Source organism: Eriocheir sinensis, chromosome 15 (genome assembly GCF_024679095.1).
Source record: "Eriocheir sinensis breed Jianghai 21 chromosome 15, ASM2467909v1, whole genome shotgun sequence".
Taxonomy (NCBI): domain Eukaryota; kingdom Metazoa; phylum Arthropoda; class Malacostraca; order Decapoda; family Varunidae; genus Eriocheir; species Eriocheir sinensis.
Genome location: NC_066523.1, coordinates 11,216,908 through 11,242,524, shown reverse-complemented (window position 1 = coordinate 11,242,524; position 25,617 = coordinate 11,216,908). Strand labels below are relative to the sequence as shown.

Genomic DNA, 25,617 nt, shown 5'->3' with positions numbered 1-25,617 from the left:
TGACGCTAGTGGTTTCTGTGGATATTAGTTGTAATGATATATAAGCAAAGGTGGGAATGAAATAAATAACTGTGGAAAGTAAGATATTATAACGTTTGCTTTCTCGGGATATATAATTATGATCTGTTGTTATGGTTGTTCCTTTGGTTAGTAGTAAGCAGCGTTTGTTTGTTAGTCTGATTAGTTAATTCAGAAGAGACGTCAATTGAAGAGAAACCATATAATCTGAGAGAGAGAGAGAGAGAGAGAGAGAGAGAGAGAGAGAGAGAGAGAGAGAGAGAGAGAGAGAGAGAGAGAGAGAGAGAGAGAGAGAGAGAGAGAGAGAGAGAGAGAGAGAGAGAGAGAGAGAGAGAGAGAGAGAGAGAGAGAGAGAGAGATAAATAGAAAGAAAATGCTCATGTCACGAGTAAAAAAAGGCAATATTGTGTGACTGAGGAGAAAGGCGAGACAGGAGGAGGAGGAGGAGGAGGAGGAGGAAGAGGAGGAGGAGGAGGAGGAGGACTGCTAAGATGGGAGGAATGGAAGATGGCTGAGGAATAGAAGAATGAAGATGGAAGAAAGGGAGAAAAGGAAAAATGAGAGGAGAAGGAAAAAGAGGAAGGAAGGCAAATATCATGGAGGAAGAGAGAGGTAGACGAAGGAGAGAAAGCCGCTCAGATGGAAAGATGGGATGATGAAGGAAGACAAAATGGAAGACAGTAGCGTAAGGAAGGAAAAGGAGAGAGGGAAAGAAGATCAGGGAAACCAAACGAACAACAGAAAGATAAAAGAGATGAGAAAGAAGAGGACAAGAAATATGAAGATGACCTAAAGAGGGAGCGATAGTTATTAGAGGAAAAGGAAAAGGGGTTAACAATGAAAGGAACAGAAGCATGAAGAGAAAAAGAAAAACAATAAACAAATGGAGGTGAAGGATAAACAAACGGAGGAGGATGACGACGATGACGAAGTTAAGACATTAAGACAGGAAGAAAGCGAGAAGGATGACGTGGAATAAAGGCAGAGAATGAGAAGCAGAAGGGGACGAGGACGAAGACGAGAGGAAAGAAGAGGAGACAATATAGCGGAGACAAGAGATGGGAGAGGAAAGATGCGAGGGAAGAGAAGGAAGAGGAAAGAAAGGAACAGAGCGGAGGAAAGAGAGGGGAACTGGTGAAAATGGAGGGGACGCATCGGAGGAAAGAGTAGGGAGAGGAAGGAAATAAAAGGAGACAGAGCGTAGAGAAGAGAGAGGAAAAGGAGAAAAGAAGGGAGGACAGCGAATGGAAAAGAGGGGGCAAGGAGAAAAGAAGACGAGACAGGGCGAATGAAAGAGACGGGAGAGTGGGGAGGAGGAGAGGTGAAATAGGAGAGGAAGAGAGGAGAGTGGGAAAAAAGGAGTGGGGACAGTGGAGGGAAGAGAGGGGAGGAGGAGGAAAGAAAAGGGAACAGATAGACGGGAAGAGTAGGGATAGGAAGGAAAGGAGAGGGGACAGCGGATTTAAGAGAGGGATGAAAAAGGAAAGAAGAAGTGATAGAACGGAGGAGAAAGATAGGAGAAGGAGGAAAGAAGAGGGAGCAGCGGGAGGAGAAGGGACAGCGGAAGGAATGAGAGGAGAGGAGGAGGAAAGGAGAGAAGAGAGGGGAGGAGGGGAGGGAATCTAGGGACAGCCTAGCGTGGAACAAGAGCTCTCTGTAGGGCATTCTCACCCCACGACCTTTACCCGAGAGCGAGTCTCTCTCTCTTATTCTAATTATTATCATATTTTGTGTTTAACTTGAAATATTTTATCTTCCAACGTATTGTTTTCCTTTTACACTTTTCTTTCTTATTCTTTCTTTCTTTCACTCTTTCTTTTTTTTTTTTTGCTTTCTTCCTCTCCTTCCTTTCGTTCTATTTAATAAAACATTCAATTGCTTTTCTCCTCTTTTCCTTCCTTCTTTTTGTTAAAGGCACGTGTACGCCATGTTTGTATATACGTATGAACATAATGTATAAACATATCGCTGGATGGATGGATGTAATATATGTATGTATGTATGTATGTTGGATGGATCTCTTTGTAATGGTCCGTCAACTTCCATTCTTCCCCTTCCCCTTCAAACCATCATTACCCTTCCCGTCAGCATTACTCCCCCTCCCTCCCCCCGTCAGCATTACTCCCCCTCCCTCGCCCCCGTCAGCATTACTCCCCCTCCCATCCCCCCGTCAGCATTACTCCCCCTCCCCCCGTCAGCATTACTCCTCCTCGCCCCTGTCAGCATTACTCCCCTCCCATCCCCTGTCAGCATTACTCCTCCCCTGTCAGCATTACTCCCTCCTCCCCTGTCAGCATTACTCCCCTCCCGTCAGCATTACTCCCCCTCCCTCCTCCCCGTCAGCATTACTCCCTACCCCTGTCAGCATTACTCCTCCTCCCTGTCAGCATTACTCCCTCCTCCCCTGTCAGCATTACTCTCCCTTCCCCCGTCAGCATTACTCCCTCCTCCCCTGTCAGCATTACTCCCCCTCCCTCCCAACCGTCAGCATTACTCATCCTCTCTCCCAACCGTCAGCACATTACTCCTCCTCCCCTGTCAGCATTACTCTCCTCTCCTGTCAGCATTACTTCCTCCTCCCTGTCAGCATTACTCTCCCTTCCCCCGTCAGCATTACTCCCCCTCCCTCCCAACCGTCAGCATTACTCCCCCTCCCCTGTCAGCATTACTCCCTCCTCCCCTGTCAGCATTACTCCTCCTCCTCCCCTGTCAGCATTACTCCCCTCCTCCCTCGTCAGCATTACTCCTCCCTCCCCCATCAGCATTACTCCTCCTCCCCTGTCAGCACTACTACCTCCTCCTCGTCAGCATTACTCCCTCCCCCTGTCAGCATTACTCCCCCTCCCTCCCCCCCGTCAGCATTACTCCCCCTCCCTCCCCCCCGTCAGCATTACTCCCCCTCCCGTCCCACGTCAGCATTACTCCTCGTCCCTCCCCCCCGTCAGCATTACTCCCCCTCCCTTCCCCCCTTCAGCATTACTCCCCCTCCCTCCCCCCCGTCATCATTACTCCCTCTTCCCCCCGTCAGCATTACTCCTCTCCCCTGTCAGCATTACTCCCCAATCTTCCCTCGTCAGCATTACTCCCCTCCTCCCCTTCAGCATTACTCCCTCCCTCCCCCTGTCAGCATTACTCCCTCCTCCCCCTTCAGCATTACTTCCCTCCCCTGTCAGCATTACTCCTCCCTCCCCTGTCAGCATTACTCCCTCCTCCTCGTCAGCATTACTCTCCTTCCCCGTTTATTGTTCAGAGGTAGTTAAAACTGCAAACAAATTGGTTGGCTTCATCGGACGAGTCTTTAATAATAAATCGGAAAAGTAATATTAAACTGTATAATTCGTTGGTTCGACCTCGTTCCAGAGTACTGTGGTTTGGTCTCCCTACTACAGAAAGACATAGAAAAGTTGGAACGGGTCCAACGAAGAGTAACAAAGATGATTCCTAGGTTGAGAAATTTGTCATATGAACAAAGGCTTAAAGAAGTAAATTTATTCAGCCTATCAAAACGAAGAATGCGAGGCGATCTAATAGAAGTGTTTAAAATGTTCAAAGGATTCAATGATATTAATGCGGAAGATTACTTTACAATTGATCGATCAAATAGAACAAGAAGAAATCACAATTTGAAGATAAGTGGTAAAAGATTCTCGTCGCACGAAGCTAAACACTTCTTCTTCAATCGAGTTGTTAATGTTTGGAACTCTCTACCTTGTGATGTCGTTGATAGTACAACAGTTACGGCCTTCAAGAATAGATTAGACAAGTGTTTTGAATCCAACCAGCAACTAAGATATTACTCATTGTCGTAATAACGTTAAGTTCTTTCGAATACTGGTGTCCTTGTCCGCTTTTATTGCCCGGTTAGTGGTAGCAGTAATGGTAGTTCTTTCCTCTTTCCTACATAAATTCCATGCAGTTTTTCCATGCTGCATGGTTCTTTTTCCTTTCCTGCCAGCTTTGGCTGGAGGGATGGGGGAGGAGCTTCGCCTTTGCTGTCCTTCATCTTCCACCTTTGATTAGATAGTTAGTGTAGCTTGTCACAAACAACCTCGAAAGGACCAGCAGGTCTGCTGTTGTTTGTTCTTCCTTTGTGTTCCCTTTGTGTGTCAGCATTACTCTCCCTTCCCCCCCGTCAGCATTACTCCCCCTCCCTTCCCCCAGTCAGCATTACTACCCCTCCCTCCCCCCCGTCAGCATTACTCCCCCTCCCTCCCCCCCGTCAGCATTACTCCCCCTCCCCCCGTCAGCATTACTCCCTCCTCCCCTTCAGCATTACTCCCTCCCTCCCCGTCAGCATTACACTCCCTCTCCCTGTCAGCATTACTCCCCTCCCCTGTCAGCATTACTCCCTCCCTCCTGTCAGCATTACTCCCCCTCCCTCCCCCCGTCAGCATTACTCCCTCCCCTTCAGCATTACACCCCTCTCCAGCACACCCCCTCTCTCCCTCGTCAGCATTACTCTCCTTCCCCTGTCAGCATTACTCTCTCTCCTCCTGTCAGCATTACTCCCCTCTCCCTGTCAGCATTAATCCCTCCGTCATCTCTCTCCTGCCCTCTCTCTCTCTCTCTCTCTCTCTCTCTCTCTCTCTCTCTCTCTCTCGTAGCTATCAATACACTCACCTTTCGTTAGTCCTTTCCCTTCCTCCTCTCTTTCCTCTCCCCTTCCTCCTCCTCCTTCTCCGCCTGTTCCTCCCTCTCCTTCTCCTCCTCCTCTTCTTACTCCTCCAGCATCCTTGTAGCTGATGGTCCTGCTACGAGAGGACAGTTGACGAATCAAAATATTGGAAATGGAATGTTGGGAAGAGTCCCTTAGGAGGTCCCGTCTTGAAGGAGGAGGAGGAGGAGGAGGAGGAGGAGGAAGATGAGAAGAATGAGGGGGAGGAGGAGTTGGATAGGAGGAAGAGTGGTAGAGGAAAGAGGAGAAGAATGAGGTGGGAGAGAGTTTGGAGGAGAAAGAGGGGATACAGAAGAGGAGGAGAGGAAGAAGAAGAAGAAAACGACGAAGAAAAGAAAAAGAAAAAGGAAAAGAAAAAGAAGAAGAAGAGAAAAAAAGAAGAAACAGATTGAGTGACAAGAAAAAAAACGATGAAATAACATGAAGAACAAAAAGTGAAAAACAATACTAAAACATGTTAATACATGTTATAATGAGGGAGAGACGAGGGGGAGAATGGGAAAAGGAACGAATATGTATGTGGCTAAGACGAGCTAACGGACCACGCCTTTTAAAGACTAAAAATAAAAAAAATAAAAAGACGTAAAAATGTTTGGGGGAGTGAACGTGATGGAGAGGGGGTGTGGCGAGGGACGTGAGGGTGCTGAGGATGTCTGGTCTAAGGGAGGTGTTCTATGTGATGGGGGGAAGAGTGTAACAATAGCAGTGAAGGTCGGAGGGAGGAGGGGAGGGGCGTGGGGAGCGGGTGTCTGGTCTGCTGGGTCGCGTTGTGTGTTGTGGGGGGGGGGTAGCTGGGGGGATTGGGGGGCGGGGGGCAAGGAGAGTAGCATCAGCAGGTGAAGGGACAAACAGGACCTGGAGAGTTAAGGCGAGGAAGTGAAACAAAACTGTGTACCCTCGAGGGCCAAAGTTACCCCTGCAAACACCTCAAACAGAATTATCCTCGCAAACCGCCGCGCTAAAGTAATTACGTGTTTCTCTTTCGTAACCGTTAGTTTTTGTTAAGGTTTATATGTCTGGTGTTTTCCTCTTAGTGGGTACGTGTGGCACTTAGGTACTCATGGGTACTTCAGCTTCCAGGGACTACGTTGGTGTTGTAGAAAAAAAAATTAGTGAAGAGTAAGATACTGATTATTAACTTGTAAGTATCATTTATTAAAAACTATGATAACATTAACGATGATGATAATACTAATTATAATAATATTTGAAATGATAATAGCAATTATTATAATGACCATGGTAATAATAATGATACTAATATTTATAATAACAACAGTAATTATTATTATTATCTTTATTATCATTACTATTATTATTATTATTATTATTATATCTCCACCTATCCACTCGACACAATCTTCCAAACAACTATCCCCTATTCTTTGACAACACTCAGCTATCACCTTCCTCAACACTAAACATCCTCGGTCTATCCTTAACTCAAAATCTCAACTGGAAATTTCATATCTCATCTCTTACTAAATCAGCTTCCTCGAGGCTGGGCGTTCTGTACCGTCTCCGCCAGTTCTTCTCCCCCGCACAGTTGCTGTCCATTTACAGGGGCCTTGTCCGCCCTCGTATGGAGTATGCATCTCATGTGTGGGGGGGGGGTCCACTCACACAGCTCTCCTTGACAGAGTGGAATCAAAGGCTCTTCGTCTCATCAGCTCTCCTCCTCATACTGATAGTCTTCTACCTCTCAAATTCCGCCGCCATGTTGCCTCTCTTTCTATCTTCTATCGATATTTTCATGCTCACTGCTCTTCTGAACTTGCTAACTGCATGCCTCCCCTCCTCCCGCGGCCCCGCTGCAAACGACTTTCTACTCATGCTCATCCCTATACTGTCCAAACCCCTTATGCAAGAGTTAACCAGCATCTTCACTCTTTCATCCCTCACGCTGGTAAACTGGAACAATCTTCCTTCATCTGTATTTCCTCCTGCCTACGACTTGAACTCTTTCAAGAGGAGGGTATCAGGACACCTCTCCTCCCGAAACTGACCTCTGATTTTGGACACTCCTTTAACCTCTGTTCGGGAGCAGTGAGTAGCGGGCCTTTTTTTTATTTTTTTATTTGCGCCCTTGAGCTGTCTCCTTAGCTGTAAAAAAAAAAAAATATTATTATCACTATTATTATTATTATTATTATTATTATTATTATTATTATTATTATTATTATTATTATTATTATTATTATTATTATTATTATTATTATTATTATTATTATTATTATTATTATTATTATAGTTGTTATTGCTATTTATATTTTCATTGTTATTATTATTATTATTGTTTTTATTATTATTATTATTATTATTATTATTATTATTATTATTATTATTATTATTATTATTATTATTATTATTATTATTATTATTATTATTATTATTATTATTATTATTATTATTATTATTATTATTATTATCAACATCATCATTAGAATTATATTTACAATAGTAATTTTACCCTTCACTTTTTATTATTTTTCTATTTTTTTTAATATACCTACTTCTTTATTTATATTTCATCTACGTATTATATATTTATTAACTCATCCATTCAAGCATTTTTACATTTATATATCTATTGTATCATTCATTTGCCAGTAAATCATATTAGTTTACTCACACGAAGTCTGAACACACACACACACACACACACACACACACACACACACACACACAGATACACACACACACACACACACACACACACACACAGCATCCCCGCCACTCTTGGTGCAAAATTCCTGCCTGGAACAAGTGTAGACGGACGTGGATAACAGAAACACAGGGACACGAGCACCCTCATCCCTTCCCCGCATCAGCACCAGGCGCACGCACGCACGCACGCACGCACGCCATGGTCGCGCACACCACCAAAACTCCTGCTCTAATCTAATACTGCCAAGTAAATAAATTACCACTGCTGGAACTTGGACGCCGACAATTGAATTTGGAGCGAGGGAAAGGAAGGGAGGGAGGAGGGGAGGGCGGAGGGGAAGCTGGAGTGGTGATGGGCGGCGGAGAGAATGAGGGGAAGGAGGAATGGTGATGGGAGGCGAGAGGTTGTGCTCAGTGGGTAGGAGAAGGGAGGCGAGGATGAGCGCTAGGGAAGGAAGGAAAGTCGGAGAGAGAGGAGGAAGGCGGGAGTGAGGGAAGAGGAGGAGGGTGGGCGGAAGGGAGAGTGGTGGCGTGCGCGAGCCAATGGCGGCCTGGAACCATCCATGCATGGTGGCCGCTCCTCCACAACAACCAATATTTTACCTTCATTATCGATTATCGACCTCCCTCACCATTGCCCTCCGTGAAATTTCTCGGTGGGCGCCGTGGAGGGGCCCGCCGCCGCCTGCACCGGACCGAGCTGCTTCAGGAAATCGTTTAGACATACGAAAACAAAATATTCAATATCGCAGGGCAGCCCCCGAGTTATCTGAAAACCATTTCCCTAACGTCAGGGTCTGGCGGCCGTAAGGAGGCTCCGGGCAGCGGCCCCAAGTGCTGCCCCCGCCGCCGCATTAAGGCTAACGGCCCCTATGGATCATGCGCGTGTGCTTTATCGCCGGGGATCTCGATGGTATGGAGGCGCAGGGATGGCACGCTGTTGGTCCGAGTCCTCCGGTTGACAGGCGGTCGGCGAGGCTTTGTGCCGCCATGTTTATGATTGGCCCGCCGTTCATATTGTGTGGTCGGCGGCAGCACAGTGCTACACACGCCCACGCCAGGCTCAGCGCCCCCTGCATCCTCGCGGAGACTTGGGCCATACTACAGAGGCGCGATAATTGCATCCTATAACGAGCCTACGGTATTGTCACTTCAGAGTTCAGTGACAAGTTGAAAGACAGTGCTATGCCGCGGCCGGGCGTGCGGGCGAAAGTCGTGCGAAGCAGCGTGGATTCTCCTGCACTGCGGCGCTCCACACTTACGTAACTTCCGCAGCGAAATTTAGCATTGTCACTTCAGAATTCAGCACCTGGAGAGAGAGGGGAGAGGGAAGGAGGGAGGGCGGGAGGGAGGAAGAGAAGGGAGAGGGGAAAGGCATAATGCTATCCCGTCCTGCAAATAAGTTCTGATATCGTTGACAATCGCTATAGTGGGTCGCCTGTGGGGGTCTCTCGCCCTGACTCACCCTGGCGCCGCCCCACCTGATACCTCGTGATAACCGAACATAAAGGAGGCGGCCCCGCGCGCCGCCGCCGAGCCTCCGATAGGAAGTGTGTTTTCAGGCTCAGGCGGGTGACTGACGGGGAGGAGGAAGCCCCGCGCCGCGCACCGGAGACACGGACTCCCGATGAACGGAATTACGGAATGAACGTTTAATTAAAAGGGAAATAGATACGTTTGTGAATGAACGGCCATTGAACGCCACCAATTGGAAGTACCACAGACGATGAAGATAATAATAACAAAATCAAATTCCTTTTATATACATATCTAACAGAAAAAAAGAACCACAAATCGGAAACCCTAAGCAAAAGAAAAAAAGGAAAGGAATGGAATGAGACCATAAATTCAACAACGGAGGAAAAAGGGAATAAAGGACACCAGCGGAGGGAGAGAAGGCGAGGGCGAGGGTCGGGAGGCAAGGAGAAGAGGAGGACGAGAAAAAGGGAAGAGGCAAGAGGCAGGCAAGAGGAAAGAGGAAGAGGGAAGAGGCAGGGGGTCGGGTCGGGCCTGGTCGGGTTCGATAGGGTGAGAAAGATTTCTGTCCCTCAGGGGAGAGAGAGAGAGAGAGAGAGAGAGAGAGAGAGAGAGAGAGAGAGAGAGAGAGAGAGAGAGAGAGAGAGAGAGAGAGAGAGAGAGAGAGAGAGAGAGAGAGAGAGAGAGAGAGAGAGAGAGAGAGAGAGAGAGAGAGAGAGAGGAAGGAAGAGGGAAAGAGAGAGAGGAGAGAGAGAGAGAGAGAGAGAGAGAGAGAGAGAGAGAGAGAGAGAGAGAGAGAGAGAGAGAGAGAGAGAGAGAGAGAGAGAGAGAGAGAGAGAGAGAGAGAGAGAGAGAGAGAGAGAGAGAGAGAGAGAGAGAGAGAGAGAGAGAGAGAGAGAGAGAGAGAGAGAGAGAGAGAGAGAGAGAGAGAGAGAGAGAGAGAGAGAGAGAGAGAGAGAGAGAGAGAGAGAGAGAGAGAGAGAGAGAGAGAGAGAGAGAGAGAGAGAGAGAGAGCCGCAGACAGAAACAGAGACAAGCAGAAACAGACATACGGACAGACAGGCAAGCACGCTGACAACACACACACACACGGTCACATATATGGGTGTGTGTGCTCTCTAACAACAACAAACATGCAGACACAGACAGACAGACAGACAGACGTAAGGAAAAGAGAAAGACAGACGGAACGAAGAGGCAGGGGGAAGCATATGCCGATAACACAAAGACATAGAAAGCGAGTCAGAATCCGAGAGAGCAAGAGAGAGAGAGAGAGAGAGAGAGAGAGAGAGAGAGAAGGGAGAGCGGTTGAGAGATCAGGTCACGTCGGGCTGGGTAATGAAGGAATGCCAGCTGGAATTGGTCCTGCCCTCAGAATGACTACAAAGAGCCAGCCTCGGGCACCGGGTTTCACGGCCGGTGAGCAGCCCTGAGGAGAGGGAGCGAGGGAAGGAGAGTGAGGGAAGGGAAGGGAAAGGGGACGTGATGAGGGAGACGGCGAAGGACATGTGGGCGGTGAGGAACGAAGAGGATGAACGGCAAGGATGAAGATGAGGTTAGGATGGTCATGGAGGAGAGAGAAAGGAGTGAGTGAAGGAAAGGGAAAGGGGGCGTAACGAGGGCGACGGCGAAGGACATGTGGGTGGTGAGGGACGAAGAGGATGAACGGCAAGGATGAGGGTGGAGTTATAGGATGGTCATGGAGGAGAGAGAAAGGAGTGAGTGAAGGAAAGGGAAAGGGGGCGTAATGAGGGCGACGGCGAAGGACATGTGGGTGGTGAGGGACGAAGAGGATGAACGGCAAGGATGTGGATGAGAATTAGGAGGAAGATAGAATGGTCATGGTGGAGAGAGGAGAATGAAAGAGAGTGAGGGAAGGGAAAGGAAATGGGACGTGATGAGGGCGACGGCGAAGGACATGAGGGCGGTGAGGGACGAAGAGGATGAACGGCAAGGATGAGGAGGAAGATGAGGAGGGAGATAGGATGGTCATGGTGGAAAGAGAAGGAAAAGGGAAGGAAAGGGAGAGGACGTGTCGACGGTGAAGGATGAAGAAGAAGAGAAGCAAGGAGGATGAGGATGAGGAGGAGGAGGTTAAAATTGTCAGGGTGGAAAGAGGAGGAGAATGGAGGAGAGTAAAGAGAGGAAAGGGGAAGGGAACGTGACGAGGATGATAGTGAAGGACGATAAAAGGATGAAGGGATGAAGAAGAGAATAGGTTGGTCATGGTGGAGGAAGAAGATGGATATTAGAAAAAAAAAATAAAAGAGGGGATTTACCGGGGACGAAGGTGTGTGCGGTGATGAATAACGAGGGATGTGTGGGATGTTTAATGTGGTTGAGGGGGATGTGAGTGGTGGTGGTGGAGGGGCTGCTGAGGATGGGTTGGTAGGGGCATGGAGTGAGGTGGCGGTGGTAGTTGGTGGTTGGGGTTGAGGTGGTAGGGAGGATAAGGAGTGGTGGTTGGGTGGTAGTTTTGAGTGTAGGGGTTGCTGGTTTATGTATGTGTTGGATTTTGGTGATGGAGGAGGAAAGGGAAGAAGAACAGTGTAGTTAGTGATAGTGGTAGACGTGTGTGAAAGAATACTGCAGCTACCACTTCTTCAACTACAAATGTTACTACCACCACCACCACCACCACTGATGCCATAAGGAAAGGATACAGAGTGAGATTGAAAGCGTTAATTGATTATGGCGACGGTTTTGAGGGTGTCACGTCTCCGGGCTGACAGGCAGCAATAACGTGTGAAAATAATGAGAAGTGAAGCAAGTTAGCGACACATTGTTATAAGCCGCACTGCTATAACACTGATGAGGGTTAGGGCGGAGAGGAAAGAAGAAGGCTCTGAGTATATTATGAGGTTTTAACAATGTCAAGGGAAAAGGGAAACTAATGGTAACGGCTAATTCAATGTTTTACTGATGCGTTGATATGATAAGTTAAGTCATACATGAATAGATTCGTATGTCGACATATATTAATGTTGTTAAGGGTGAAATGTGTTAGACTGGTTATCTTGGCTCGAATTTTTTTAGCATACTGAATATTATGCCGCTGATCTCCCTTCTATAAAGCTGATTAGTGTCAGGCAGGTAGTCGGGGAAGGGAATCACACAAGTTGAGATCGTCGTGGGAGTGGTAATCAGGTCAAATCGGAAGGGTTTTGGTAGAGCACACTTTCTGATACTGTACAATACAGATACTAAAACTGATCGTACACTATAGTAGCATATAATCATCACCATCATCATCACTATCATCAGCATCAGGAACTTCAGTGAGCGAAAAACTTTAACGTAAAACATTTTTTTCAAACGCAGCTTGTCCTGCTTCATAACGCAGCCGCTCCGCATGTGATTCATTGCTATCTACACGCACCCTCAATCTTGCCGTGACTCTTGCTGTCGGTGCCTCATATCTTGGAAAGCCTGACTGATCGAGTGTGTCCGGAAGGTGCTGCCCTCTAGCCGCGGACCCTGACAATACCGATGGGAGAGTCCTCGTGGCCACCTGCTCCTCCACCTCCTTCCCCTGCCTTTCTCTCTCCCTTCCCCTTCCTTCTCTCCCTTCCCTTCTTTTCTTCTCCGCTCCCTCCTAAACGTCGGTTAGGATATTATGACGCCATACACCGAGAAAAATGGTGGTGGTCTTGCAACCTCGGGACGGTCCCTGGCGGCCATTGTTTGACAGCGTACCTGAAAATTGTGGCGAAGGCAGCTCCCCGCCGCGGTACGCCAGCCCGCGGCCCTGACTCCATATGCTTTATTTGTGCGGCCGTTACGTGCACGTCACGCCCCACCAGACGCAACAATCGATGTTATGGCCACAGGAAGGTCTTGACGGGGGACGGGTGGCGTGAGGCGGTCCCCTTTTTTTTTTCCTCCCCCCTCTTCACACTCCACCACCTGCTTTCCCCGCTGGGTGGCTGGCGATGTAAGATCATGGTGGCTGAGACACATACTGGAGGTACAGTTGTCCAAGGCATGTTTTATCCATGCAGTATCCTGAGTGGAGTATTAGCCACAGGGAACCGGAACCGGCATGTAGTGCAAAGAATCCGATTACATATTCAGTAGAATGTTTTAAGGGGCACAGCGCACAGGCATTTAATTGTTGAAAGATTAATGTGTGAAGTAATTTTATAAGTTCATTGTCGTGCTCGGGCTCGGATGAGGGGCGGGGGCAGCAGACCTCAGCAGGGACAGCCGTCGTGTGCCCCGGCAGCCCCAAAGACCTGGCCTTGTGCCCTTGGTCAACAGTGGACGGATTGACAGACCAGCTGGCGGCCGCGTGTCCGCTGGGAAGGGAAGGAGCCAAGGCTGGCATTGTAAAAAAGGAAAGAGGAGATTACATTCACAATAGGAAGGGCACGGACGTGCAGTTCCAAGGATGATATAAGCGTGTAGCTCTATCAGGGTGATGGGTAGTAGTAGCCTACTGGATACTATATGTTGCCATCACGACATTCTCAATAAGCATGAGGCAAGAATGACTCCCCACTGTATGATCGTGGCTTCTGCTTTCCTCTTTCATTCCTCATTCCTTCTTCAGTTTGATCACACACATCACACATGCAACACATCTTGCGTAAATCATGTAAAGTGTGTGTGAGTGAGGGACTTTTCATTTCCCCCGCCACAGTAGACACTACGAATGAAGGATTCGAAGTACTTGTGACAGAAAAAAGGCTTCAAGTATCTTACACATCCCAGGTCTTTCATGGATTATGTTCTGAAGAGCTAAACGATTACCAGTAACATTTTCAATGAATAACTCGTGAGTATTTTTTTGTTCCTGTTTTTCATGTAATATTCTTCATCACTGCTTTTAGCGTTCAGAAGGGAGGATGAGTGGATCTTTGTGCTGGGTGGGGCTTCAATATTTTGATACGCTCTCTATATGAGGCCAGAGACAAGTCTTGCATGCCAAACCAGTGTGGAAAACGGCAACCTCACGGCAAGGTGATGTGCTTAACTGTTTCGTAAATAATGACATTCATGAAGCAGTCTGAGTGAGTCTACAGATGTTTTTGTTCACTTAACCTTCAGCATAAGGCTTGGGGATTGTCCTAAAGGATAAAGACAGCCTTATCATGCGTGATAACTTCGAATTCATTGCCCGGCAGAGTATCATATGTAGTTATTGCCTCTACCTCAGTTGTGTGTTGTCATGGTTCTGGGACTGATGATTTTATCTTGGTAATGAAATTTCGATTTACTTTTCCTCGTGATCATAGATGCGACATTAAATAAACTTTACTTGCTGCTTCAAGAAGTAATATAGTATGAATATACTGTTGAGGAACAAAGAAATATAACATACGCACCTTCCTGATGATGTGTTGAGCTGTTTTCTGGCCACGCTGTCATGCAAGACGATACGACACCCGTGTGGCCGACGTGTTGGCATCAAGACACGAGTCAACGTTGTCTCTAGAGTTGAGAGCTTGGCCTGGAAGACAATCAAACACCAGGCATTCAGAAACAAATCGTGTATACTTTATTGATTTAAAAATGGATTTCTGTCGAATATTATCTGACAGTTTTCTTAACAGAGCAATATGTTTAATTTGGAACAATAAATACGAGGAGTGATGTATACAAGGAGTGATTGGCATGAGCAAAATATACAATGAAAAGGGTGGCAAGTCTTATCACAATGACAGTGTATCATGAAAAAAACATAAAACACACACACACACACACACACACACACACACACACACACACACATACACACGGCCATAGGTCTAGTCCGTCCCTCCCACAGTGAGCACAGAACGATGAACGGGAGGCCTTGCTGCCGGACACGGGAGGCCCACCCTGTGATTGGCTAAAGGTCGCGAGGGCAGCGTGGCCTGAGTGGTCGGTCTCGCCGAGGGGGGCGCGCGGCTACTGCCATTGGTCAAAGGAACGGCAGCGATCGAGTGGTCAGTGGCGGGGCGGTCCCAGTGGTCAGCGGGAATGGCGTCTGTCTCTGCGTGAATTACAATGCAGCGTGTGCCGGAGCAGTCGAGGGGCGGACGATACACTCATTACCATCAACATCAATGCAATTAGATTAAGTTATTTCCTTTGTGTTTTATCCTCCGAGAGTACAATTAAGTTACAGCAAGAAGACTCCCCGCTGTCTCTCACCACCACCACCACCACGAACAACAATAACAAATAGCAATAACAGGAATAACAACAACAGGAATAACAACACTAACACTAACTATCATCACTATCAATACTATCCCCTCTCCTATAAAACCACCGCCCCCCCATCACACGCTCCCCCCCTACCAATATCATCCCCTACACCATTTACAGCTCCCCTCCTGCACCGGCACCACCACCGTTCTGCCATCCTTACTGCACCTCTGCCACCACCACCACCGCCGCCGCCTAATGATGCCACAAGTAATGGTGACACACACAGCGGCCGTCAACCAACAACAGTAAATCCTCCTCCTCCTTCTCCTCCTCCTCCTCCTCTTCCTCCTCCTCCTCCTCGATACTTCCTCTCTTCCTCTCTTCCTCTTCGCCGCTACAATATGGAAAACGCCAATTAGCTGCAGATTTCCCCAAGGTTCAATGGCTTCGTGGAGTGCCAAACTACTCTCAGCCTGTGTCACCGCCGGTATTATACACAACAATGCCGGGAGAGCGAGGCCGGGCTGCTGCTGGTGGTGCTGGTGGTGGCGCTGCAGGGGCTGTGGTGGTGGTGCGGGGAAGCGGTGGTGCGGTCTCGACTAAGGGTGTTTGTTGTTCAGGTGGTGGTGGTGGTGGTGGGTACGATGGCGTGGTTCTTAAGTGTTGTTCGCCCTTCTGATTGGTGTTGTTGATGTCGTGATGGTGGTGGTATTGTTGTCTGTGCGGTATAGTGACGATGGGTGTTGTTGTTGGCGGTGATGGTGGTGATGGTGAGGGTCTGTATAGGGGAGGTGCATGTATACAGTACTTATGGTGGTGGTGATGGTGGTGAACGTTTGTTACTGTAGTTCTCATATGGTCTATAGAGTTACTGATATATATTTTAGGTCACCACAGGAAAGTAATGTGATGAGTGAAAACCGGGAAGGAAAGAAGGAGGGGAGGGGGAGAAGAAAGGAGGGATGGAGAGAACTGGGAAGGGGATAGTGCGTAGAAGAAGGGAGAGGAGAGAGGAAGGGAGAAACGAGGAAGTAGATGGAGGAAAGGAGAGGAAGCAGGAAAGGGAAGAGTAAGGAAGATAAGCATTAAAGGAAAGGGAGAAAAAAAAAGAAGAGGAAAAGCGAGGAAGATGATAGACGAAGAAAGGAGCGAATAGAGGAGGAGGAGGAAGAGGAGGAGGAGGAGGGGAAAATAATGAACTCACCTTACAACAAATAAGTGAGTGTTATGATGTCTCCCTAACACAACAACAACAACAACAACAACAACAACAACACTACCACTTCCACCACCACCAACTACAATAACAAGAACATTAACACTGCACGACGCCTCAGTACAGCATAACATGTGTGTGTGTGTGTGTGTGTGTGTGTGTGTGTGTGTGTGTGTGTGTGTGTAGACATTCGCACGAAAAGATAACAATAACGTAATTCTGGGCCCCTCCTCCTCGTCCTCCCCTCTCACTCTGCCTCACTCGACACATTTCCTCTCACTCACTCACTCACTCCCTCTCTTCCCGCCCTTCCGTCCACCCCTCGACTCTCTTCACGCTCCCCTTCCCGCCACCCCATCCGGCTCCCCACCACTGCCTCCCTATATACCAACCACCTCACCCCCGCTCCCCTAACACTCACCCTATCCCTTCCCTACCCCATCTCATCCGTCTCCCCACCTCCCCTCGCCTACCAGCCACCCCATCCATGCTCCCCTACCATCAAGCATCCCATCCCTTCTCTACCACCCCACCATCCTTTCCCTACCCACCACCATCCCATCCCTTCCCTGCCATCCTCCCCGTCCCTTCCCTTTCCACCACCTCCTCCACCTCCCCACCACGGCTCCCTTACCAATCCTCCTCCCTTCCCCTTTTCCCCCCCTTCGGCTCCCCCCTCAAGGCCACGTTGATGTATCCCGGGACGTGAGTTGGGCCCCGCTTTTTATTTACAGCTGTAATATATTTTTGACCGGGGAGAGCGTCGGCGATTCTCAAGCGTGCTGTGAATGCCGAGCCAGGGTTATCTGCCTCAGCCACGCGCGGCGGCCAAGGGGATGTCGCCCCTCTGCCCACCTCTTCTTCTTCTCCCCCCGCGTAGGTAGCCTTGGGGCCTCCACGACACGGCAGCAAGTAGAGGAGAGGAGAGTGGCGTAGAGAAGAGTGGCGTTGTGTAGAGAAAGTATAGAGTGGAGTGGAGTAGGTTAGAGTGGAGTTGTGAAGAGAAGGTATAGAGTGGAGTAGGTTAGAGTGGAGTTGTGAAGAGAAGGTGTAGAGTGGAGTAGGTTAAAGTAGAGTGGAGTTGTGAAGAGAAGGTATAGAGTGGAGTAGGTTAAAGTAGAGTGGAGTTGTGAAGAGAAGGTATAGAGTGGAGTAGGTTAAAGTAGAGTGGAGTTGAGTGGAGAAAGTATAGATTGGAGTAGGTTAAAGTAGAGTGGAGTTGAGTGGAGAAAGTATAGATTGGAGTAGAGTATGTTTGATCAGAGTGGAGCTGTGTTGAGAAAGAAGCGTGTAGGGGAGTAGGTTAGAGTAGGAAGCGAGTAGAGTATCGTAAAATAAAATAGACTAGAGTAGAGAAGGGTAAAGTGGAGTGCAGTGAGGTAGGTAATCAGTTTTCGGGTAACGCAATAGTGGAGCCGCGGAGTAACACAATGGATGGTATTCTTGGTGAGTGAGTGAGAGGGGAGGGGTGGAAAGGGTAAAAGGGGTTCTCTGAGATACATCGTTAAGGGTCGTAGGTAAGGGAACACCTGTCATTAGTGAAGGATTATGTTGATACCTGATATGCATTGCGTAGGTAAAACAAAAAGATACTTGAAGGGAGTTAAAAAAGTAAATAAATGGTAGACTTGGAAATGATAAAAAGGAGGCGAAAAGAAGCATGAAACAAATAAATGAAAACAGGAAAAAAAAAATGGAACATGAAGCGAACAAGTATACATGAAAAATAGCAAACAGGAGCAGTAAGTAGCGGGATATTTTTTTTTTTTATCATTACTGTATTTTTTTTTCACGCCCTTGAACTGTCTCCTTCTCTGTAAAACAACAACAACAAAACAAAAAAACCAAGTCAAACTAAACGTGTCAGCTGATGGCGTTTTCGAGACAAACACACACACACACACACACACACACACACACACACACACACACACACACACACACACACAGACAGACAGACAGACAAACAAACACGAACATTTCGGGAATAAGAAGACTCATTCACTCGCGTTCACTCGCCTGTACAAGATGCGCATGTCAGCTTTTGTTACGAGGCAAAACTATATTAAAAAAAGCAATGGTGGGAGCTGCCAGAGAGGATATATAAGAGAAAATGGCGGCCAGCGAGTGTAAGTCCCCCTCGAGACCTGCAGGCCAACCAGAGAGAGAGAGAGAGAGAGAGAGAGAGAGAGAGAGAGAGAGAGAGAGAGAGAGAGAGAGAGAGAGAGAGAGAGGGAGAGGGAGAGGAAAGAGGTTGAGGGCGAAGAGAGGATCGGATAGACAGGAGGAGAAGAAGGAGGAGGAGGAGGAGGAAAGGAAGAGGAAGAGGAGGAGGAGGAGGAGGATTTATATAGAGAAGGTAAACGGAGGGTAAAGGAAGGGGAAGGTATGTCTAGGGAGGAAGGGAACGGAAGAAAAGGGATGGATGTAGGTCTCTCTCTCTCTCTCTCTCTCTCTCCTGTCGTTCATTCTTTGTGTCCATCCACCAATAACATCGAATAATCCTTCTTATAACGGCAGCCATCTTCTCCTAGCCACACACACACACACACACACACACACACACACACACACACTGCCACTACCACCACCACCACCACTATCGCAACCACCACCACCACTATCGCCACCACCACTCCTTTGTCGCCCAACCGTGGTGTTGAGAAAGGCGGTGGTGATGTGTGTGCGTGTGTGTGTGTGTGTGTGTGTGTGTGTGCGAGAGAGAGAGAGAGAGAGAGAGAGAGAGAGAGAGAGAGAGAGAGAGAGAGAGAGAGAGAGAGAGAGAGAGAGAGAGAGAGAGAGAGAGAGAGAGAGAGAGAGAGAGAGAGAGAGAGAGAGAGAGAGAGAGAGAGACGTCGGGATGAGTTGAAGGAGAAGGAGGAGGAGGACGGAAAGGGAAAGAGAAGCAACAAAGGATACGGTATGAAGGGCAGAAGAAAAAGAAAAAATAAAGGAAACTGAATGGAAAAAGAAAGAAAAAAGAAAGAACACCATCACACTTGCACACTCACCCACATCGCTTACGGAGAGAGAGAAAGGAAAAGGAAAAGGAAAAGAGCGAAATGGAAGTGAAGCGAAAGGAAGCGAGGGAGGAGAGGAAGGGAAGGGAAGGAAGGACCGGGAGAAGTGAAGAAAGGAAGGAGGGAGTGTGATTTAGTGTGGTTGCCGTCTGCGTACTCCGTCTTGTTGACCTAAAGCAGACAGTTCTCTCCGTCCAGCAGGCAGCGGCAGCAGGAGAGAGAGAGAGAGAGAGAGAGAGAGAGAGAGAGAGAGAGAGAGAGAGAGAGAGAGAGAGAGAGAGAGAGAGAGAGAGAGAGAGAGAGAGAGAGAGAGAGAGAGAGAGAGAGAGAGAGAGAGAGAGAGAGAGAGAGAGAGAGAGGGGGGGGGGGGCGGGAGGGAGGGAGAGGAACGAGGAGGAAAGGGAAGATGAGGTGTGCGAGGAGGGGAAATGACGGAGGGGAGAAAGGGAAAGAGAAGGGGGAAATACAAGTGTTAGGGGAGGAAGTGAGAAGTGCAAGGAAGATGAAGGAGGATGCGAGGGGAGATGACGGAGGGAAAAAAGGGAAAAGAGGAAAGGGAAAGAAAAAAAAAAAGACGACTGGAAGAAGGGAGAAGTGGAAGGAAGACGAAGTAAGGAGAAGGGGAGATGAGGTGTGCAAGGGGAGAAACGGGAAGGGAAGGGGAGAGGAAAGGGGACGATACAGGTTTGAGGGGAAGAAGGGAGAAGTGGAAGAAAGATGAAACGAGGAGAAGGGGAGATCAGGTGTGCGTGGGGAGGTGACGGAGGGGAGAAAGGGGGAAAGAGAATATACAGACATGAGGGGTGGAAAGAAGATGAAGTTTGTGAAGAGAAGCGAAGTGTGTAAAGGAACGAGAGAGGAGAAAGGAGGAGAAAAGGTGGTGTGGAAGCTGGAACAGGAATGGAGGAACGAAGGGAAACGTGTATTTGAGGAAGAGGGGAAAGACAATTAAACAGAAGGTGAAAAGGTGAAAGTAAGTTGGAACAGGGAATGAGGGGAAGGAGAGACACACATGGAAGGGGAAAGATATGAGGGGAAAAAAAAGAAAGTAAAAATGAGAAATAAGAGAGAGGGAAGGGAAGGGGGTGCTAGGATAAACATGTATAAGAGAAAGAAGAATAAATAAGGAGAAAGGGGAGTAAGAAGAAACATGAGAGGGAAAGGAAACATATGAGGGGAAAAAAAGAAAACAAAAAATATAAATAAGAGAGAGGGAAGCGAAGGGGGCACTAGAATAAACATGTATGAGGGAAAGGAGAATAAATAAGGAGAAAGGGGAGGAAGAAGAAACATATGAGAGGGAAAGGAAACATATGATTAAATTGTGAGGGGAAGATAAAGGAAATAAAGACGAAATGGAGATGTATTCGACGAGAGAGATAAAAGGTGTTAGGGGAAGGATAACAGAGAATGGGAGGAGGAGATGCATGAGTGGAGGAAAGAGAGGGAGGAAGAGAAAAGACGTGATGGAGGGGAAAGAGGGATGAGCAGAGGTGTGACACGGGAAGGAGGGACTGATTAGAATTGTTATTAGAGGGGCAAAGGAGAGGGGAAGGAAGGGAAGAATGGACGGCAGGAAGAGGGAAAGTGATGGATTAAATGAACGAGAAAGTGTGTGTGTGTGTGTGTGTGTGTGTGTGTGTGTGTGTGTGTGTGTCCCTATAAAACAATAGCGGTGTTTCAGTGCCCAGGAATTCTTTATTATAGTGATTGGAAAATATTTGTTTATTCCTTCATAATGACTGAGGTAGAATTTAATACGAAAAGAAGTGCAACGGCGTGTTGATTGATCCCTTTCAAAGCTGGCACCATCTAAAGGTCATAACTGTAATTGATTATCGGCCTCGTAGTCTATAGTTAAGTGTCTATAGCAAACAAACAAAAAAAGAGGAACCGATCATTCTTCCGCTGCTACAAAAATTGGATTTTCTTTTGCTTTGTACGTCCTTAGACAATCGTTTTTTTAACATTAGGTTTTCTTGACAGACGATTTTTCCACATTTTTGCATTTGATATCGTGTATTCCGGTTCCTTATGTGCCAAAATGTTACATGGGCTAGACGTTCTTACTTACACGTTCTTACCTATTACCTTGTGTTCTTAGCTGTTATCTCTTACATTTTTACCTATTGATGAATTACCGTATCGATACATTTCTTGTACTACATTTGATTGAAAATTATATCGATCAGTCATCATATTAATACAGAGTTGAAGGATGGAGAGGAGTGTAGTGAGGGAGAAGCTTGTGGGGGAAAGAGAACTGGGTGTAGCAGTGAATGAGGGATTGGGATGAGGGAGGAGGGAGGAAATGAAGTGGGTTTAACAGTGAATAAGGGAATGGGGGAAGGGAGTGAACGAAAGGTTGAATGGATTACGATAGTGGGTAAAGGAGAGAATGGAGGAATGAATGGTGTAAGGGAGTTGAGAAGGGGATGAATAGGAGTGGATAAGGGACGAGATGAAAGGGAATGAATGGGGAGCAAAAGAGTTGTAAAGAGGGAATGAATGGGCTAAGAAAGACTATATGAGGATGAGGATGAGGGATAAAGGAATGCATGGGATAAAGGTGTGAGCATAAAAGAGGGAAAAGATGAAGGAATGCAAAGAAGAAGAAGAAGAAGAAGAAGAAGAAGAAGAAGGAAGAGGAGGAGGAAGAGTAGGAGGAGTAGGAGGAAGAGGTTAAGTTGGAATGAATGGTATAATGAAGTGGACTGAAGATAAAGAAGTAGGCATGGGAGGGAAAAGATGAAGTAATGCATTGGAGGAGAAGGAGGAGGAGGAGGAGGAGGAGGAGGTTAAGAGCGAATGAATGGTATAATGAAGTAGACTGAGAGGGTATTTGATTGAATGGGGAAGAAAGGGAATTAATGGGGATATAAAGAATGGATGATGGAGTGGCGATGAGAGGCTAGCTTGCGGGAGACAAAGGGGCCACTCACCATAGATAGCATGGGCCACTCGGGACTCCTGCATATTATGTATTGAATATGATTATGGAAAGAAAAATGGCGCAGATGGGAGATGACAGGAGGGAAATGGGTGACGATGGAGGGGCGGAGAAGGCGGAGGAGGAGGGAGAGTGAAAGGAGGAGAGTGTGAGAGAGAGAGAGATAGAACTGGCGTGGCCCTGATGGTTACTGGCCGGGTCTTGAAGAGGGAGAGAAAGAGAGGGAAAGGGGAAGGGAGGAAAGGGGAGAGATAGGGATGAATTGTGTGAAAATATTATCATAGCCTTGCGAAAAAGAGGGTTGAGGGGAGGGAGGAGAAGAGGGGAAGGGACGGGGCCATTGCTATACGATAAGATGATAAATTGTACGGAAAGATTGGAATGTAGTGCATATCATTACGTGAGAGAGAGAGAGAGAGAGAGAGAGAGAGAGAGAGAGAGAGAGAGAGAGAGAGAGAGAGAGAGAGAGAGAGAGAGAGAGAGAGAGAGAGAGAGAGAGAGAGAGAGAGAGAGAGAGAGAGAGAGAGAGAGAGAGAGAGAGAGAGAGAGAGAGAGAGAGAGAGAGAGAGAGAGAGAGAGAGAGAATGTGACACTGTGCAGAAGGTTCAAATGCTTATTAAATGTTGGCATTATTTCAGGTTATTAGTTTTCCCCTCGCCCGTAATCCCCAAAGACTCTGAGGGAACAGGAGACAAAGGAGGAGATAAAAGTGAAGAGGGACGGAGGCGGGACAGGTGAAGGTTAAAGGGAGGGGGAGAGAGAGGAGAGGCGAAGAGGAGGGGACGACGTAAGGGAAACATGGGATGATAAAAAGGAGGGCTAATTGTTTTCTTTTGGTGGAGAGGGTTGTGTCTATTATTTTGTCTCCTTTATATATTTTCCTTTTCCGCTTCCGTTTTTATATTTTTTTTCCATTTTGTTGTCATTCGTGTTCATGTTGCTCTTATTTGGCTTTGTTTTTTGGTTGTTGTTTTGTTGATTTTTTTTTTTTTTTGGAATCCTTGTACTTATTCCTTCTTGTTGTTGGTAATTGTTGTTGTTATCCTCCTTTCTATATAACTGTCGTGCTTCTTATCTTGCTTTTCCTTAATTTTACGTTACTACACAGACTACACCGCAGCGCTGCCGAAGACTTAGTGATGGTTGGTTTAAATGAAGAAAATGCAAGTGCGGTATTCTTTCAGGTGAAAGTCTTCTTTTTACCTCAAGTTATCTGTCAACGCAATGAAAATTTAATTGTTTCTTGTTTTTCTTTTTAAGTTAGTTTTCATCTTCGTCTACTAAAAAGTTAAATCATCTGTTTATTTAATCATATGTTCAGTTGAATGATATTTGAATTAATTTTAGTTTACTTATGTTAACTACATAATAAACCAGAGTACCTGTAACAACATACACACTAGGAAAAGAAAAATATAATTTATCCTGAGTAGACGAGATGGTAAACAGCTGGACAGACTCTGTGTACTGTGTGTGTGGATATTACAAGCTGCTGGAAATGTTAAGCGCACTGTGTCAACAAGGAGAGTGGTGTAGCTAATCTGACGCTTTCTTATGACTGTGAAGGTAAAAGCTTGACATAGTTGTCCACCTGCCTTTATATTACATACAGAAGGGCCTCCTTGTTGCCATGCTGGTAGGGAGGTAGACAGACGGAATATCACCAAGACATGGATAGAGGCGAAGAGAAATAAACAGACAGAAGATTGGTGAGCAGGGTAAGGGATACGCAGACAGAGAGAGAGAGAGAGAGAGAGAGAGAGAGAGAGAGAGAGAGAGAGAGAGAGACGCACTAATCGACACAGAGCCAGACAGACAGACAAACAGACACGGAGGGACAGACAGACAAACAGACACAGACAGACTGACAGACAGACAGATAGAGGGGCACACACACACACAAACACACACACACACACACACACACACACACACACACACACACACACACACACACACACACACACACACACCTGCAACACAAAGTGTCTCTCTCTCTCTCTCTCTCTCTCTCTCTCTCTCTCTCTCTCTCTCTTCCCAACGGCGCGGGAGCTGCTTTAAATAACACAGGGAAGGACTGGGCCTTTGGGAGGTGGGTGGGAATATTGTAAAAAGCGGGACTGAGCGATAAAATATAGGCGGAATGCCGATGTGGGGGCTGTAAGGAGCCGCGGGAATGATAGGAGGCTGAAAAATGCTAAGTTGCCGAATTAATGGTGTGAGGGTGAGAGCGCGGAGAGACGCCAGAATGTGAGGAGGAGCGGTCAGATTCCCCTGCGAGCTGCGGGTATTGGGGAAGAAGAGGAGGAGAAGGAGGAGGAGGAGGAGGAGGAGGAGAAGAGGAAAAGAAAAAGTCATAAGAACAGGAAGAGTCAAAAAGAAGAGTGGGAGGAAAAATAAGGGACAAACGAAGAAGGGAAGTGGAGGGCGTAGTGTTGATGTTGTTGTTGGTTGCGGTGGTGGTGGTGGTTTATTGTGTTTAGTGAAAAGTTGATGTACTGTTGATGTGGATGATGATAATGGGTGGTGAATATGATGAAGGGGGAGAAAGTGATGGTGACTCTTAGTTGTGCTCACTGTATTATTATTATTATTATTATTATTATTATTATTATTATTATTATTATTATTATTATTATTATTATTATTATTATTATTATTATTATTATTATTATTATTATTATTATTATTATTATTATTATTATTATTATTATTATTATTATTATTATTATTATTATTATTATTATTATTATTATTATTATTATTATTATTATTATTATTATTATTATTATTATTATTATTATTATTATTATTATATAAAGATGATTATGGTCTAGTGATCTATATCTTCAAAAGCTCATTACCTGCTTAACAACATTTACCTTAAGCTTCATTATATTCTCCTCCCTCCTCCACCTCCTCCTCCTCCTCCTCCTGCTCTTCCTCCTCCTTCTCCTTTTTTCCCTCCTTTTCCTTACTTTTACTTTTCCTAACTTCCTTTCACCCTTTCTCTTCCATTTTCTTCACACATCCGCACGCGCGCATCCCCCCATCATACTGGGTGTCCCCTTCCACTCTCAACACTGATACGACCCTCCCTCCCTCTTTCTCCCCCACACCGGTATTCCTCCCCCCCTCCCCTCTCAGCACAGGCACGCCCCTGCCCCCCATCCCCCATCCACACACAGACACTCACAAGCAGAAAGAATGAAAGAGAACGAAATCAAGAAAGAATGAGGAATAGAAGGAGCGAAATTCCGGATATTCTAGTGAGAAGCCAAGCGGAGTCGTATCAAATTTCCTGACTAAGAGAGTGGCGACAGGCTGGCAAAAGGCGGGGAGCCCCTGGAGGAAAGCATGGCCCAAGGGGAGGGAAGGGGGGGGGGGGATGAACTGCAAGGGCCCTGATCACCCACCCACCCTTCAGGAGCATACCACTCATATCTTTTTTTCTTCG

At 46.8% G+C, this 25,617-nt stretch overlaps 1 long non-coding RNA gene across 2 annotated transcripts in view; it reads right to left on the bottom strand.

Moving 5' to 3' along the window:
• Window positions 1–25,617, bottom strand: part of LOC126998898 (uncharacterized) — a 160,249-nt gene that overhangs the window by 78,706 nt on the left and 55,926 nt on the right. The window contains exons 3-4 of one of the 2 annotated variants that reach the window (XR_007753064.1): window positions 14,164–14,288; window positions 6,700–6,796 (exon numbers count right to left, since the gene is read on the bottom strand). This is a non-coding gene — a long non-coding RNA (uncharacterized LOC126998898). The remainder of the gene's footprint in view (window positions 1–6,699; window positions 6,797–14,163; window positions 14,289–25,617) is intronic. The other variant, XR_007753065.1, reaches the window with a different exon arrangement.